The 15,822-nt window shown below is 45.4% G+C and overlaps 1 pseudogene; it reads left to right on the forward strand.

The window, feature by feature from the left end:
• Positions 1-687: 687 nt before the first annotated feature.
• Positions 688-3,135, forward strand: LOC147708606 (uncharacterized; annotated as a pseudogene).
• The last annotated feature ends 12,687 nt before the right edge of the window (positions 3,136-15,822 follow it).

Raw genomic sequence — 15,822 nt, forward strand, 5'->3', positions numbered from 1 at the left:
AATAATTAATTAACAATTATTTACTAATACAAAATATATTCAAAATTATATTAATTAATTAAATAATTAATATTAATTAATTATCAATTAATTATTAATTCAAAATATTAACACACATATATTAATTAATTAATTATTATTAAATTACTTCCCACCCTATTCCCCTATAAACCCACAACCCGCTACAGAATTACATTACGCAATTATTAACAAAACAAAATTCATGTAATAAAAAATTTTATAACATTAATACACACTATTCACACATATTATTACATAAAAATACACTATAAAATATTATATATTATTAAAAAATCGATATTTTTGCTATCTATATTTTACACAGTCGATATTACTTCACTTACCTGAAAAACGATATTTTTGTAGTCGATATTATGTCCAGTCGATATTTTGTCCAGTCTATATTTAAAACTCGATATTATGTCCAGTCGATATTTTGGAGTCGATATTTTGTCTCTATACCGTTTGGTAGAGCGAAACAATAGACGAGTCTTCTGGTGAAGCCATCGATACCTCAGTTAAGTATAAGTGGAGTGTCTCCCAGTCCTTAGTTTAGGACCGCTTTGATTTGGAACTTGCAAGCGCCAAAGCCGAAGGACTCGTGTATTCACGAGAAAATCGTAATCGATAATCCTTTGAAGTTTGAAGCTAGACTAAAGAGTGAAGATGCCTGGTTTTAGCAGACTTGGAAATTTGTTTTGTCTTGGTTGTAATAATAGGGACTCCCGACTGGAGGACTCGTGTCCGGTTCCTCCGATTGGAACTCCAACCTATGAACTATATGTGAAACATGGGGTAGGCCCCATCACATACAATGAAGTATGGATCAAATACACCAGAAAGGACGGTGTTTTAAAATGGCCCCAATATGGTAGTTTTGATACGGAAATCCTAGATAATCTCGAAGTTAAACTTTTTAAGAAGAAAGTCCGGCCGGCAATGTTTGACTCTTTCCGCCTATGGCGTAAGGAGGCCAAACAAAAGGAAATGAAATTAGCGAAGAAAAATAAGAGAGAAAGGGGTATCTCAATAATGCAAGCTGCTATGCAGTATAAAGACAATGAAGAAGAACAGATGAGTGAGCAGTTGCACAGGCAACGTAAAATGGTAATAGATAAATGCTAACCAGTTTTGCCGCATATTCAGCAGGAAGCAGCGAAAGAGCTTGGAAAAGATCCCCTAATATTGCATTTGTTAAGCTCACCACCCCCCTATGCGCAAAATGCTACAGCACCTCCACAACCTTTAGTTGTGCAACCCATGGTTGTTATACCTCCTGTTCCTCCACAGCACCCACCAGCTATTCTTCAGCTGGCTCCTATTCCTCCGGTGCAGCCTTCCCAAGGGTCACCGGCCTTTACACCTGCTCTTCCTATACTTCCTGCAACTTTAACTACTGTATCGACTACCACTCCTGGTACTCCTCCTCCCACTGCTTCTGCATCTGCCTCGTCTCATCCTGCCTTCCCACTTGTCTTTTCATCGACTTCTCCGTCTGTCCGCCAGAGAGTGGCAAGCACTGTTTCTAGTCTTCTATATCCTTTGTTTGGAGCGGCAAGTCCGGCTCACGCCTCTGGGCACAAACAGTTGCCTAGCCAACAGCCTGATTCTAGGGAGAAAGAAACGTTAAGTCATTTGGCACATAGATGGGTGACTAACCCGACAATATATGATCTAGAATCTATTATGGATGTCTTCCATCAGTGGGATTAATCAAAGCAGAGATACGTCTTTGAGAAAATGTGTGTTTTTCTGTGCGAAGATTTAGAGGAAAGTGATTTGGACTCTAATACGCCCGAGTTGAACCATGTACGGTTTGAATTTTCAAAAGGCACAATTGTGGGTTCGGATGTTAGGAAAGCAGTTGCGACGTTGTTGTCATTTAGGACTGAAGATGTTTCCAAGTCGTTGTTTGAGTCTGATTCTTCTACCAAGAAGAAGGGAAGACAATATCCCATGAGAGAAGTTCCCCCACAATGGAGGGAGGGGGACCTAGCAGCTAACCCACCTATTCAGCCTCATTTTCAGCGTGTGTGGGTACATGTCCCATGGAAACGAGCTGAAGTATTAGCCCTTAAGCAGACATTGCCCGATCCCCACAAAAATCCTGCAGGGTATTACAAGGAATTGGCGCAGACTGCAGGTTCATGCATTATGAATTTAGCCGATATTGATATGTTATTTGGGAATGTTGTTCCACAGCTTTTATGGGGAAAGATTCGTCATACAGACCATAATCAGGAATTAGGCGACTCATGGGCTAATATTGCTGCTGCAGATGCCCTACAAATTGGTGGTGCTAAACCTGAACCTTTGGTAGCAGATCTCCCTGGTAGGATCATTGATTACATGAAAACTATAATGCCTGCGATGCGTGTAAATTGGGATAAGTTGTCTGCGTGTAAGCTGAAGAAAGATGAAACGGTGTCTGATTTCTTCACCAGGTTTGAAGAAACATTTGTCGACCACAGTGGTCAAGATATGAGAACAGAAGGTGGTCAGCGACTGTTCGTCGATAAATTCGTGCACAATCTACTTCCAGATTTGTGTAAAAAGTTGAAGGATTCAGAGAGTTCATGGGCAGTTTTTTCTTCAGCACAGATATTGGCTACCGCGCAGTATTATGAAAATAGAGACAAAGATTAGAAAGATAGAGCAGAAAAGAAAACTAAAGAGTTGAAAACGAAGGTCCTGTTACAGCAAGCATATCCGCCACATGGTGGTAGTGGTCAGAATAATGGTGGGCAGAATAACTATCAGAATGATTATAGGCAACCGCAACAGTTTCAAAAGCCAAGAGTAGAGTATACTCAGCCACACGCTCCTGTAGGTCCCAATCAGTGTTAGTATTGCAAGGAAGAGCGTCATTTTAAGTATAGTTGTCCTATCCTGTTACAACGCGCAAATGGTGTGTCAAACACAAGAAGTAGAGGTGTTCAGCAAACACCTAGAGGTAGAGGACGCGGAAATGTCCCTCAGAATGCACGCTCCTTTCCACCTCAAAATTCTATGAATAGGTTTGATCAGCAGAATAACGCATCTGGTAGAACAGCTCAGTACTATGCTGATGATTACTATGCAGAAGATGAGTATATGGAAGGTAATGATTGCTAGGACAGCCATAGACAAAGAGAGGGAATTGCTTCAGTTCCAGTAGATCAGAGTGGACCATACGTTGAGGTGATTACATCAGGTGTGTCAGAACCTTTTCTGTTGGATACTGGTGCTACAAAGAGTTCTACAATGCACTCAAAACTCCCTGGCGCACCTTTGTCTGGCGAAATGAATGTTTCTGTAGGTTTTTCTGGCGCCCAGGTTAGGAACCCGATTTCTAGTCCTATGTCCCTGTCTGTTGGTCCTGATGAATTCGAAGCACCCCTTATTCTGACAACAGGTTGTGGTGAGAACTTGTTGGCATTGGACCTGTTAAAAAGATTGTATGCGACTTTGTACTGTTCCCCTTCGGGAGTATAACTTACACTAGGTAAGGAATTGGTTTCTCCAATGTATTTGTCAAGGGATGAATTTCCGACAGAATTGTCATATCTACCTAATATTCTTTGGGCTACTGGTCCTAATGATGTGGGTCTCTTGGAAATACCACCATGTGTTGTGACATTAAAAGCTAATGTTAGGATGCCACGAATTCCTCAATACAAAATTTCTGGTGAAGGAGAAAAAGCGTTGTTAGCGATCATTTACGATCTAATTGAAAAAGATGTGATTGAAGAGACAAGAGGCAACGTTTGCAATAGTCCTGTTCTGCCTGTTTTAAAATGAACTGATCCCTCTCATCCACCTGTGTACAGATTTGTGATTGATCTTTCGAGAGGTCAATAAAATAGTTGTGCCACAATTTCCAGTTGTTCCTGACATTACTGCCCTATTGACTATGATTCCAGCTTCTGCAACCTGGTTTTCGGTGATTGACTTGAAGAATGCTTTTTTCAGCATCCCGATTGCTGAGGAGAGTAGGGATATTTTTGGCTTCAGTTTAGGAGGACGAAGTTTCCGCTTTAAACGCGCTCCCCAGGGCTACTGCGAAAGTCCATTAATATATAGTCAAGCTTTAAAAACACAGCTTGACACGATTGTTTTACCTGAAGGCGCAACCCTCATTCAGTATGTTGATGACTTACTTGTTGCTGCAGACTCTGGGGAAATCTGTAAAGAATATTTCAAACAACGAGAGAGTGTTAATACAAACATCCAACACAGTAGGCAAGCAAAGGATCTATTCAAGCACTACTGAACCTTCAGAAGAGAATATTATTATCAGTAGGAAAAAACAGAGTGCACGTGCTCAGAGACCTAGCTAAAAGAACCCTCAGGCCCCAGTGAGACACTGGTAGCCGGTTGTCTTCATTGGGTTCTCATTATTTGCTAGGGAAAGTGAAAGTGAGTTAAAAAGAGTGTGGACTACTCCTCAAAATTAATTTAATAGGAGGGTAGCTCTAACTCTATTAAAACCAGTGTTTAGAAAACGTGATAATTTTCCCGGACTATTGAAAGGTTGTGCAAGTTTGAACCAATTAGTCCCTTAATAAAGTGGAAAAAGCAAAACTAAAAAGATATGGTCAACATGTTTCTGCTTTATGAGCACTAAATCCGCTCAGCATTCGTCAGGACCGCGCATGAAAGTTAGTACCGCTCACTGATCAGAGCACGCTAAAGCGCTCGGACCCAGTAGTGGTTACATGGAACAATACGACCTGCAGTTGTCGAAGCTCCTTTAGGAAAATCTTCCTCAATTTGAATTAACTCCTTATTATAGGAGGAACGGTAGTAATTTAGTATCGTAAGGTGATGAGCCCCATGGGCATAGCGGCAGGAGGAAATCTTCACGTTTGGGTGTTTGTCTCCAAACGGCTCCCCGCTGGACAACCTACACGCGGCCACGTCCGCCGCCCGTAACGGGCGGCGGACGTGGCCGCGGCCCGTTACGGGCCGCGGCCGTGGCCGCTGAGCGGATTTAGTGCTCATAAAGCAGAAACATGTTGACCATATCTTTTTAGTTTTGCTTTTTCCACTTTATTAAGGGACTAATTGGTTCAAACTTGCACAACCTTTCAATAGTCCGGGAAAATTATCACGTTTTCTAAACACTGGTTTTAATAGAGTTAGAGCTACCCTCCTATTAAATTAATTTTGAGGAGTAGTCCACACTCTTTTTAACTCACTTTCACTTTCCCTAGCAAATAATGAGAACCCAATGAAGACAACCGGCTACCAGTTACTCACTGGGGCCTGAGGGTTCTTTTAGCTAGGTCTCTGAGCACGTGCACTCTGTTTTTTCCTACTGATAATAATATTCTCTTCTGAAGGTTCAGTAGTGCTTGAATAGATCCTTTGCTTGCCTACTGTGTTGGATGTTTGTATTAACACTCTCTCGTTGTTTGAAATATTGATTGATAAGGGGCATGGGAGTGTTTATTCCGACCCTTACTCTCTTGTTGATGGAATTATTAGAAATCTGTAAAAAAGCCACGTTGTCTGTGTTGCGTCAATTGTGTGATCTGCATCACAAAGTGTCTCCCTCAAAATTACAATATTGTCGACAAGAAGTGACCTACTTAGGTCACCTCTTATCGAAGGAGGGAAGGAAACTGACCCCAGAAAGAATTCAGGCAATAGCAATATTAAGTGTGCCGAGAACACAGAGAGAAGTGCGTGCTTTCTTGGGTATTACATCGTACTGTAGACAGTGGATTCCAAATGTTTCTTTACTGGCCAAACCCTTGGTGGCATTAACGTGTAAAGATACACCCAATCCCGTGCCTTGGTCTGAAGAGTGTCAGAAAAGTTTTTCTGAATTGCGCACAGCATTATGTTCGGCTCCTGTGTTGGGTATCCCCAACTACAGTAAGCCCTTTACATTGTATGTCCATGAGAAAGAAGGTTGTGCATTATCAGTGTTGACACAGTTGTTTGGAGACAAGCAGCGTCCATGTGCATATTTTTCGTCGACTTTGGATCCAGTAGCTAAAGCATTACCAAGTTGTTTAAGAGCAACAGCGGCAGCAGCTGTTTCGATTCGACAGTCTGCTGGCTTAGTAATGAATAACACGTTAGTGGTCATGGTTCCACATGCAGTGGACACGTTATTGAACAGAACCAAGACACAGCACTTAACTAGTGCTCGATTGTCTGGTTACGAACTAACTTTGTTAGCGAGCCACGTGCACATCAAAAGATGCAGCACACTAAACACAGCCACGTTATTGCCATTTCCAGTTGAGACAGAGAATGCTGAAGAGCAGCATGATTGTTTTCTTAGAACAGAAGAAGAAATGAAAGGGAGAATAGACTTCCAAGATACTCCTCTTGTTGAATGCGATGGTACCTTATGGGTGAATGGTTCATGCTTCAAGCTCCCGAATGGTGACACGACTGCAACATATGCTGTCACAACTTTGCATACAATCATTGAATCTGCACGTATTCCGCATAACTCAGCTCAGGCGGCAGAATTGATTGCACTTAAAAGGGTGTGTGTGCTGTCAAAAGGAATGAAAGTGAACGTGTACAGTGATAGTCAGTATGCATTTGGTGTGGCTCATAGTTTGGACGTCTGTGGCATGAACGTGGGTTTCTGACTTCGCATGGAGCCAAGATCCAGCATGGTCAGTTGGTGAATGAGCTTCTTGAATCACTGACCTTGCCTCTACAAGTTGCGATTGTAAAATGTAGTGCTCACAAGAAGGTGACTGATGATGTTGGTCGTGGAAATGCATTTGCTGATGAAGTCGCGAAAGAAACAGCAAGGAATGTGATGAGCAGAATGTATGTTGCAGGCTCTGCAAGATGGGTTGGTGATGTTGGAATGTGTGAAGACACGCTAGAAAGTGTGAAATCGATCTAATCTGAGGCCACATAGAAAGAGTTGAACATGTGGAGAGAAAGTATGGGTAGAATGGATGCAAATGGTTGTTGGGTTGAATTGTCAGAGCATCAGAGATGGTTGCTACCCGATGCGTACGTGCTTGCAGTGGTTACTATGGCTCATGGAATGGCTCATATCAGCGTGAAAGGGATTTGCAAGTTGTTGGCTCCAGTATTGCAAAATGCTGGAATTCCTAAGTGTGGAGAGAATGTGGTCAAGAATTGCATGGTGTGTCTGAAACACAACCCTGGTAGGGGAACCCCAAGTCCAGCTGGTCATTTTGCACCTCCTACGTATCCGTTTGAGGTTTTGCAGCTAGATTTCATCCACATGGAGAGGTGCAACAATTTAAAATACGTACTCGTTGTTGTCTGCGCCTTCTCAAGATGGGTAGAAGCATATCCCCTAAAGGACAATACTGCCTTATCCACAACGAAAGCCCTTGTAAAAGAGTTTTTCCCTAGATTTGGAATGCCTAGAATGATCTGGAGTGACAATGGGAGTGAATTTGTGGGTCAAGTGATGAAGAAAGTATGTGAAGGGCTAGGCATTCGACAGAAGTTCAATGCTGCAAATCACCCCAATCAGCTGGACTAGTAGAATGTTATAATGACACACTAAAGTTAAAACTAGCCAAGATTCAAGCGAGCACTGGTCCTAAATGGCCTGACGCTCTGCCCTTAGCACTCCTATCCACCAGAATGACCGTGCATTTAAGAGTGAAACTTAGTCCCTATGAAATTGTCTTCGGCCGTCCGGCCAACATATGGGGGGTGCCAAGACCCACCAAGTTCAGTGAAATAGAACACCCTGTTTTGCTTGACTATTTGTACGAATTGACGGCTAAATTGCGTTTTTTACACCAACAGGTCCATGACTCTCTGCCTCCAGCCTCTGAAGCTCCAGGCCATCAAATCGATCCTGGACCCTCAGTGCTGGTAAAGAACTTTCAGCGAACAAAGAACGACCAGCCCAGGTGGACCGACCCACACCTCATCCTTCTTTCCACAAGATCAGCTGTTCGAGGGGACCGAAACGCCAACCAGATGGGAGGAGGCATCGCCATCATCCACAGGAGCACCATCCGTCTCACGACCAGCACCGACAACTCCCTGACCACCGCCGAACACCTGCATTTCCAGATCCACACCAACCCGAACACCACCCTCAGAGGCACCCTGATCTACCGACCCCCTGGACCACGCACACAATTCAGCGAGGACATCGCCGACTTCGTCAGCCCACATGCCCTCCCCTCCGCTGACTACATCCTCCTGGGAGACCTCAACTTCCATCTGGAGAACAACAACGACCGCAACACCAGCACCCTGCTCGACAACCTCACCAACCTGGGACTCAAGCAACTGGTGTCCACCCCCACCCACCTCGCCGGACACACACTCGACGCTGTCTTCTCATCCAGCAAGGACATCAACTTCAGCCACACCACAGAGCTTCAATGGACGGACCACAGCTGCGTCCACTTCACCTTCAAGAAAACAACGACCCACCACCACCAGCAACAGACCGCCCGCAGAAGCTGGAACAAGATCACAGCAGACCAGCTCGCCACCTCCCTGAGCCAGCACCCTCCTGCCAGCTCAGCGAACCCCAGCCAGGCCGCCGACAACCTCACGAAGTGGATCAGCAACTGCGCGGACGAACTCGCCCCACTGAGGACCCCGCCCAGCAGACCCGGCAGCAAGAAAGCCCCATGGTTCACCGACGAACTCAAGAGCTCCAAGAAGAACTGCCGAGCCCTCGAGAAAGTCTGGAGAAGGGAACCGACACCGGACAACAGGACCTCCTTCAAACTTGCCACCCGGAAACACCACCAGCTGATCCGCGCCGCCAAGAAAACAGCATTCAAGGACCGGTTGGACAACAACGCACACAACTGCAAGGAACTCTTCAACATCGTCAAAGAGCTTTCCAACCCCAGCGCAGGAAACAACGACATCACCCCATCGCAAGACCTCTGCAACTCCCTGGCTTCATACTTCCACAACAAGATCGCGGACATACACAACAGCTTCAACAACCAACCAACGCACACCATGACCGAACAACCACCCCCCACCACCACCCTCCGCGCCTGGACCCCGATCAGCACCGAAGACACCATCCGCACGATGAACTCCATCCACTCCGGATCACCGACCGACCCCTGCCCTCACCACGTCTTCAACAAAGCCGACGCTGTCATCGCACCCCACCTGCGAGACATCATCAACACATCCCTCGACACCACCATCTTCCCCGAGAGCTGGAAACACGCCGAACTCAGCGCCCTACTCAAGAAACCAACAGCGGACCCCACCGACCTCAAGAATTACCGCCCCATCTCGCTCCTCCCGTTTCCAGCCAAAGTCATCGAGAAGACCGTCAACAAGCAGATGGCCGCTTTCCTCGAGACGAACGGATCCCTCGACCCCTCACAGTCCGGCTTCCGAGCCAACCACAGCACCGAGACCGCCCTCATCGCCGCCACCGACGACATCCGAGTCCTGATGGACAATGGAGAAACAGCGGCCCTCATCCTCCTAGACCTCTCCGCGGCATTCGACACGGTCTGCCACCGCACCCTAGTACGGCGCCTCAGCAACGTCGGAATCCAGGACAAGGCACTGGAGTGGATCACCTCCTTCCTCGACGGGAGAACACAGAGAGTCCGCCTACCACCGTACAAGTCAGAGGCCACCGAAGTCATCTGCGGCGTCCCCCAAGGATCATCTCTGAGCCCCACCCTCTTCAACATCTACATGAGCCCCCTCGCGGCCATCGTACGCAAACACAACCTCAGCATAATCTCCTACGCCGACGACACCCAGCTGATCCTCTCCCTGACCAACGACCCCGCCAGAGCCAACCTGCACGAAGGGATGAAAGAGGTAGCCGAGTGGATGACGACCAGCCGCCTGAAACTGAACTCGGACAAGACGGAGGTCCTCATCCTGGGCTCCTCTCCCTCCGCCTGGGACGACTCCTGGTGGCCTCCCGCCCTGGGCACCGCACCCAAACCGACAGACCATGCACGCAACCTGGGCTTCATCCTGGACTCCTCCCTCTCCATGACCAGGCAAGTCAACAACGTCTCCTCGGCATGCTTCAACATCCTACGCATGCTACGGAAGATCTTCTGGTGGATCCCCACCGAGACCAGGAAGACCGTCACCCAGGCCCTCGTCACCAGCCGACTGGACTACGGCAACGCCCTCTACGCCGGGACCACCGCCAAGCTCCAGAAGAGACTCCAGCGGATCCAGAACGCCTCAGCCAGACTCATCCTCGACATCCCACGAACCAGCCACATCTCCGGACATCTGCGAGACCTTCACTGGCTCCCCGTCAACAAAAGAATCACCTTCCGCCTCCTCACCCACGCACACAAAGCCCTACACGACCAAGGCCCGAGCTACCTCAACAGCAGAGTCAACTTCTACGCTCCCAAACGCCACCTCCGATCAGCCAACCACGCCCTCGCCGCCGTCCCCCGCATCCGAAGAGCGACTACAGGAGGAAGGTCCTTCTCCCACCTGGCCGCCAAGACCTGGAACTCCCTCCCGACCGACCTGCGCCTGACCCAAGACCACCTCTCCTTCAGGAAGAAGCTGAAGACCTGGCTGTTCGAGCAGTAGCGGCTTCCCCCCCCCCAGCGCCTTGAGACCCCACGGGTATGTAGCGCGCTTTATAAGTGTCACTGATTGATTGATTGAGTGGAAGGAAAGAAGAACTGGATCCACGGGATCCACTGTAAACGGATCCCCCTGCCTCTGCCCTATGACCGGTGGGTCCAGGATGGTGTCGCCGACTCAGAGACTGAATCTATGCCCCGGTTTCTGCCTTTCAGTGATGCTCGTGTAAAAGGAACAATTACTGAACAAGAGAGTGACAATATTTTGCAACCAGCTGTACCACCGTCAGCCCGATTGGACACTACAGAACCTGAAGTCTTGTTTCAAGACCATACAATACCAGGAAAACAGCAGTATAATCTGAGGCCACGAAATACAAACTAATAAAAGTGAACTAATAGAAGTTTTTTTCTCCCAAGCACTATTTTTGAAAGCGCAGCTCTCCCATCTGAGGAACTTGCTTATTTTTGTTTTTTGAACCGCGATCCGGGTTCCGCTGGTAGGGCCGCGATTGCCCAAAGTCTTTGGGGTGCAGCTGACGACGTTAGGTCGGCAGTTCTGGTTGGTCTAAGGGAGTTGCCCTGGATCAACAGAAGCATTCCTTAGCAGAATCAACCTCCCATCGCGGGCAGCATTGTAGAGAGGATGGAGTTTTTCAAGATGGAGAGACCTGCCAAAACTGTGAAATTTAAGGCCAGAATATGTGGATTAATGACAAAGAAATGTTTTTTATTATTATGCATTTTCCTGTTATTCAGTGCAATAATGTTTTTAGAAGGATATGTATTATTGTCTTTACAAGCGACATTTGCACCCACTACATCGCCTGTATCTCCTCCTACTGTTTCTTCACATTCTTTTCAACCCTTTCCTGAACATGAGTCAGCTAGGAGATTAGAGTTCATTAATAACTCTTTCATTCAGCTCTTGCACCAACACCAACTAGTAATAAACACGACTAACTGTTGGGTGTGTGGACTTATGCCCCCCACACAACGGATAAAGGTATCCCTTACTTGGTCATGCCATTCAGCCACAATGGTTCTGTGTGGGCATACAGAACAATGTTCATTTATGCACATGAAGTCTACCCCCTATGTTCTGAAACAGACAATTCTAAGAATAGTGCTCTAGTTAAGGATATAGTAGATATGATTAAGGAAGATATTTCCTATGAGACTATTCCAAGAGATGAGACACTAGTATACATAGGATGGAACGTGACCGGATATGGAGCTACTCTGAGTGAGAAACAGCAAGCTAAGAGATCTTCCCCGATTTGGATTGTACCCCATCAGGGTCATCTGTGTCTGCAAGGTACTGGCAAGAATCCCAGAGCTCAGTTAGGGAAGAGTGTCTGTGCTGAAACGTATGTTTTTGCATCTCAGACTTCCCCTTCGTTTTTAGCAGCTAAGGGTACCTATTTCATCTGCCATGATAGAGCCTTTACATGGTTGCCCCTGACTTTTCGGGGCACGTGTTTTGTTTCTTTCCTGTTGCCTCCCACCTACACAGCAGCAGCAGATTACCATAAGACAAGGATAGTTAGAGGTGTCTTGAGTAATGAAGACACTGCAGGACAAGAATTTGGGGATTTCGTAAAGGGTTTTCTGCCGTTCTGGGGACCGATGGTTAACAGCAGAAATATAAGGCAATTAGCAAGGGTGGTTGAATCCACCGTAATTGAAACGGCAGGTGCCCTTAGTAACTTGACTGCTGAGCTCCAGTCGGCCCGTCTTATGACCCTTCAGAACAGGGCCGCATTAGATGTCAAACTTGCAGACCGAGGTGGGGTATGTAAATTGATCCAATCGAGTTGCTGTGTTTTCATTCCAGATAACGCTCCAACAGTGTACCAGGCCATCTCCAAATTACACAAGATTTCCGGATCTATTCATGTGGAAAAAGGAGATTGGTCTTTTATGGGATGGTTCTGGGAACTGGTATCCAGCTGGGGATGGAAAATTCTGATGGTCATTGGGATGGTCTTAGCCATTCTTTTCCTGTTCTGTCTGTGCGTGCAGTGTGCTCCTGCAATATGTAGCCTCTGTGCTACATCATGTGTAAGGAAGCCTGTGTCAAAAGACAAACTAAGTACCAGAATGATGTTTCAGCAACATCTCAATGACTTTAGGAATATAGACCTGGACTCAGATTAGCATGAGATTAGGTTAAATTGCCTATGTAAGGGCAAAAGGAGGGTTTGTAGTTCTGAAAAATTCTGGACTTGTGCAACAAACTTTGTCGTAGCATGAAGATTTTTATATCAAAAGACCGATAATGACTAGTAGACTATGCATTAGCATTTTCGTCATAATCGAGTAACGATTTCACCTCAAAATCGTCATTTTCGTTTTTGAACCCTTGGGTTCCATTTTACGCTTGGCGGCCATTTTGTGAGTTGCCCTTCACATAGGCTTGTAACTACAGCTGAATTCGATATCAAAGGACACATACACCTTAGTTGACTTTTCTGTGACCTGGGCAAGCTGGAACCATTGTCCCAGGCCAAACCTGTTTGGCCAGTCCCTCTCTCTCCCAGTGGCCGAACAAGATAGCATCAAAGCACAACAGGCCATAATCTGTTCCCATCGCACACACACACCGCCCAAATCTTGCTCACACCTGTCCCTGCTCTTTTCTCTCCCTTTCCTTTATGATGAGGAGGAGTCCGGTTTTATTGGGGGTACACCGATATCTGATGAAAATGTTGGGCCTTGCTGGGTAATTTGCTTGGGCTGGACGAACTGGAATGTGGACTTGTCATCATGACTCTGCCTTTTTCTTTGTAGTAAAAATATGTGAATAGCCCACTGTAAATCTAAGAATGTTTGCACTGTAAATCTAAGAATGCTTGCCTGAAGCTTAGTATTTTGTATAAAAAGAGAAGCCTGGCTCTGTAATGTTGAGCAGTCTCCTGAGAATACACACACCGTGCTGTTGTACTTCTAGGACACTTGTTACTTGGTTGCAGCCAATAAATTCGATCTTGACTTCACCTAGAAGACTCGTGTTTCTGTGGTCTGAATCAGAAAAGTACTCGAGGTCTTTGGGTGTTGCCCCTGACACCGCTGGGTTACCGGATCAGTACCTGTTCTGAAAAACCCAGTACCTCAGTGTCAAGCTTTTTTTATGTCGCAAACTCTGCAAATCGCAATTTTGCAGCGTTTGCGACAAAATAAAGTGTAAGTGGCATGTATGAAAAAATTGCATTGCATTTTAAGAAATCGCAATATTTGCGATTTCTTAGTGTGCGAGAAGTGTTTTTCTGAGAATTTTTGGCGATTCCTTATTTTGCAAGTTATTAATTTTGTGAACTTCGCAAACAAGAAATCGCAGCTTAAAAAATCGCAACTGGATGTATGTAAAAATCGCAATTTGCGATTTTACAAAAATCGCAAAATAAGAAATCGCAATTAACACCAATTACAAGCAGGTGGTAAAAGAAAAAATATATATAACAAGGCACCCAGAATGCATTATTTTAAATTCCAAAATGGCTGGACTATACCTGATTGCCAGGAGGCTGCGCATTCAAACTCTTGCCTAGAGGAGACAGAGACAGGAGAGAATCTTCAGAATACGCATTACGCTGTTCCAGCAGACTCGGGAGGAGATATATGACAAATACAGACTTCATCCACACACCATTTTGGACCTCATTAATGAATTGGAACCCTTTTTGGAACATCCTACAGTCAGGACACAATCAATTCCAACACATGTGCAGGTATTGTGCTCACTGCACCTTTTGGCTTCAGGGTCTTTTCGAAGTGTCATTGGAGAGTTTGCTGGAGTGTCACAAAGTGTCCTATCACGCTTCTTTCATGTGTTCCTGGATGCAATGCTGAGGAGACTCCAACATCATATATATTTCTCAAATACGCAACAAGCCTTACAGGAAACAAAGTTGGATTACTATCAATTTGCACGCTTTCCAGATGTGATTGGATGCATTGACAGAACTCATATTGCTATCACTCCACCTGCAGCCACTGAATATGTTTTTCGTAATAGAAAAAGCTACCACTCTCTCAACATCCAGATCATATGCAATGCCAAATACATTATCAATGACATTGTGGCAAAGTATCCAGGGAGCACACATGACTCCTTTATCTTCAGACATAGCGCAATTCATAGACATCTGAGTGCTGGTCAGTTTGGAGATGGATACCTGCTAGGTGAGTAACACTCATGCAAACCTCCATCCATCCTTTGAAAATGGAACATACAGTTGCAATTTATTTTTCACATGCAGGTGATAGTGCCTATGCAGTGCGTGATTTCATCCTAACACCATACTTAAATCCTGCAAATGCAAGTGAAAGACGGTACAACAGGGCACACCGGTCTACACGTGGGGTCATTGGACGTACATTTGGAATTTTAAAAAGCTGTTTCAGATGCATACACAAAAGTGGAGGAGCTTTGCAATATAGTCCTGAAACCTGTTGTAAAATTGTTACAACATGTGCAATGCTGCACAACATGGTCATGCGCAAAGGTACAGACATTGAAGTAAGTGAGTCTGACTCATCTGACGATGATGACATACCTCCCCCTAGAATGGCTGTAGCAGGAGCTGGAGCAGTGGCTGGCCGACAAAGAAGGACAGAGATTACACAAAATTATTTTTAGGTAAGAAAAGCCAAACTACAGACTCATGTTTGCAATGGTTGTTTTAATCCACAACAGACAAACCATAGTGCATTGTGCCAAATTGTTAAATTTTTAATGAAGGAAATGAAAATGTCTATAAGTGGAACATAAAGACAGCTTCCACAATGCAGTAATGCTGAATAAATTGCTATTCAAAATGTTACTTCTTGTGCAGGCGGCTTGAAGCAGGTTGTTCCTTGTGTTTCTGACAAATAAAGTGTTTTCGTTGATGACAATTATTTGGGTTACACTGGTTTTATACCTTCATAATTAATTGCAAACAACTCATGAGTTTCTATGTTGATATGTGTGACAATCACTATTGCACTACAACTCCCATGATGCATTGCTTGCTACAGGCTTAACAGTCTAACAAGACCACCACCTTTCTCAAACTGAGTATAAGCAGAGGACACACACACATGCATTACACACATTCCATGGACTTCTTTGCATGCTTCTTACCTTGTCTAGTTGGTGTAGGGTCAGAGCTATCAATGTTAGCCACTCCACTCACACTCTCTGGAAGCAGGGTTGATTCAATTAATTCCTCATGGGGTGTAGGTTGGTCTGCAGATGATGTACCACCACCAGTTTTATCCGCCTCTTTAATCCTTTCTG

Source organism: Lissotriton vulgaris, chromosome 6, assembly GCF_964263255.1.
Source record: "Lissotriton vulgaris chromosome 6, aLisVul1.2, whole genome shotgun sequence".
NCBI lineage: Eukaryota > Metazoa > Chordata > Amphibia > Caudata > Salamandridae > Lissotriton > Lissotriton vulgaris.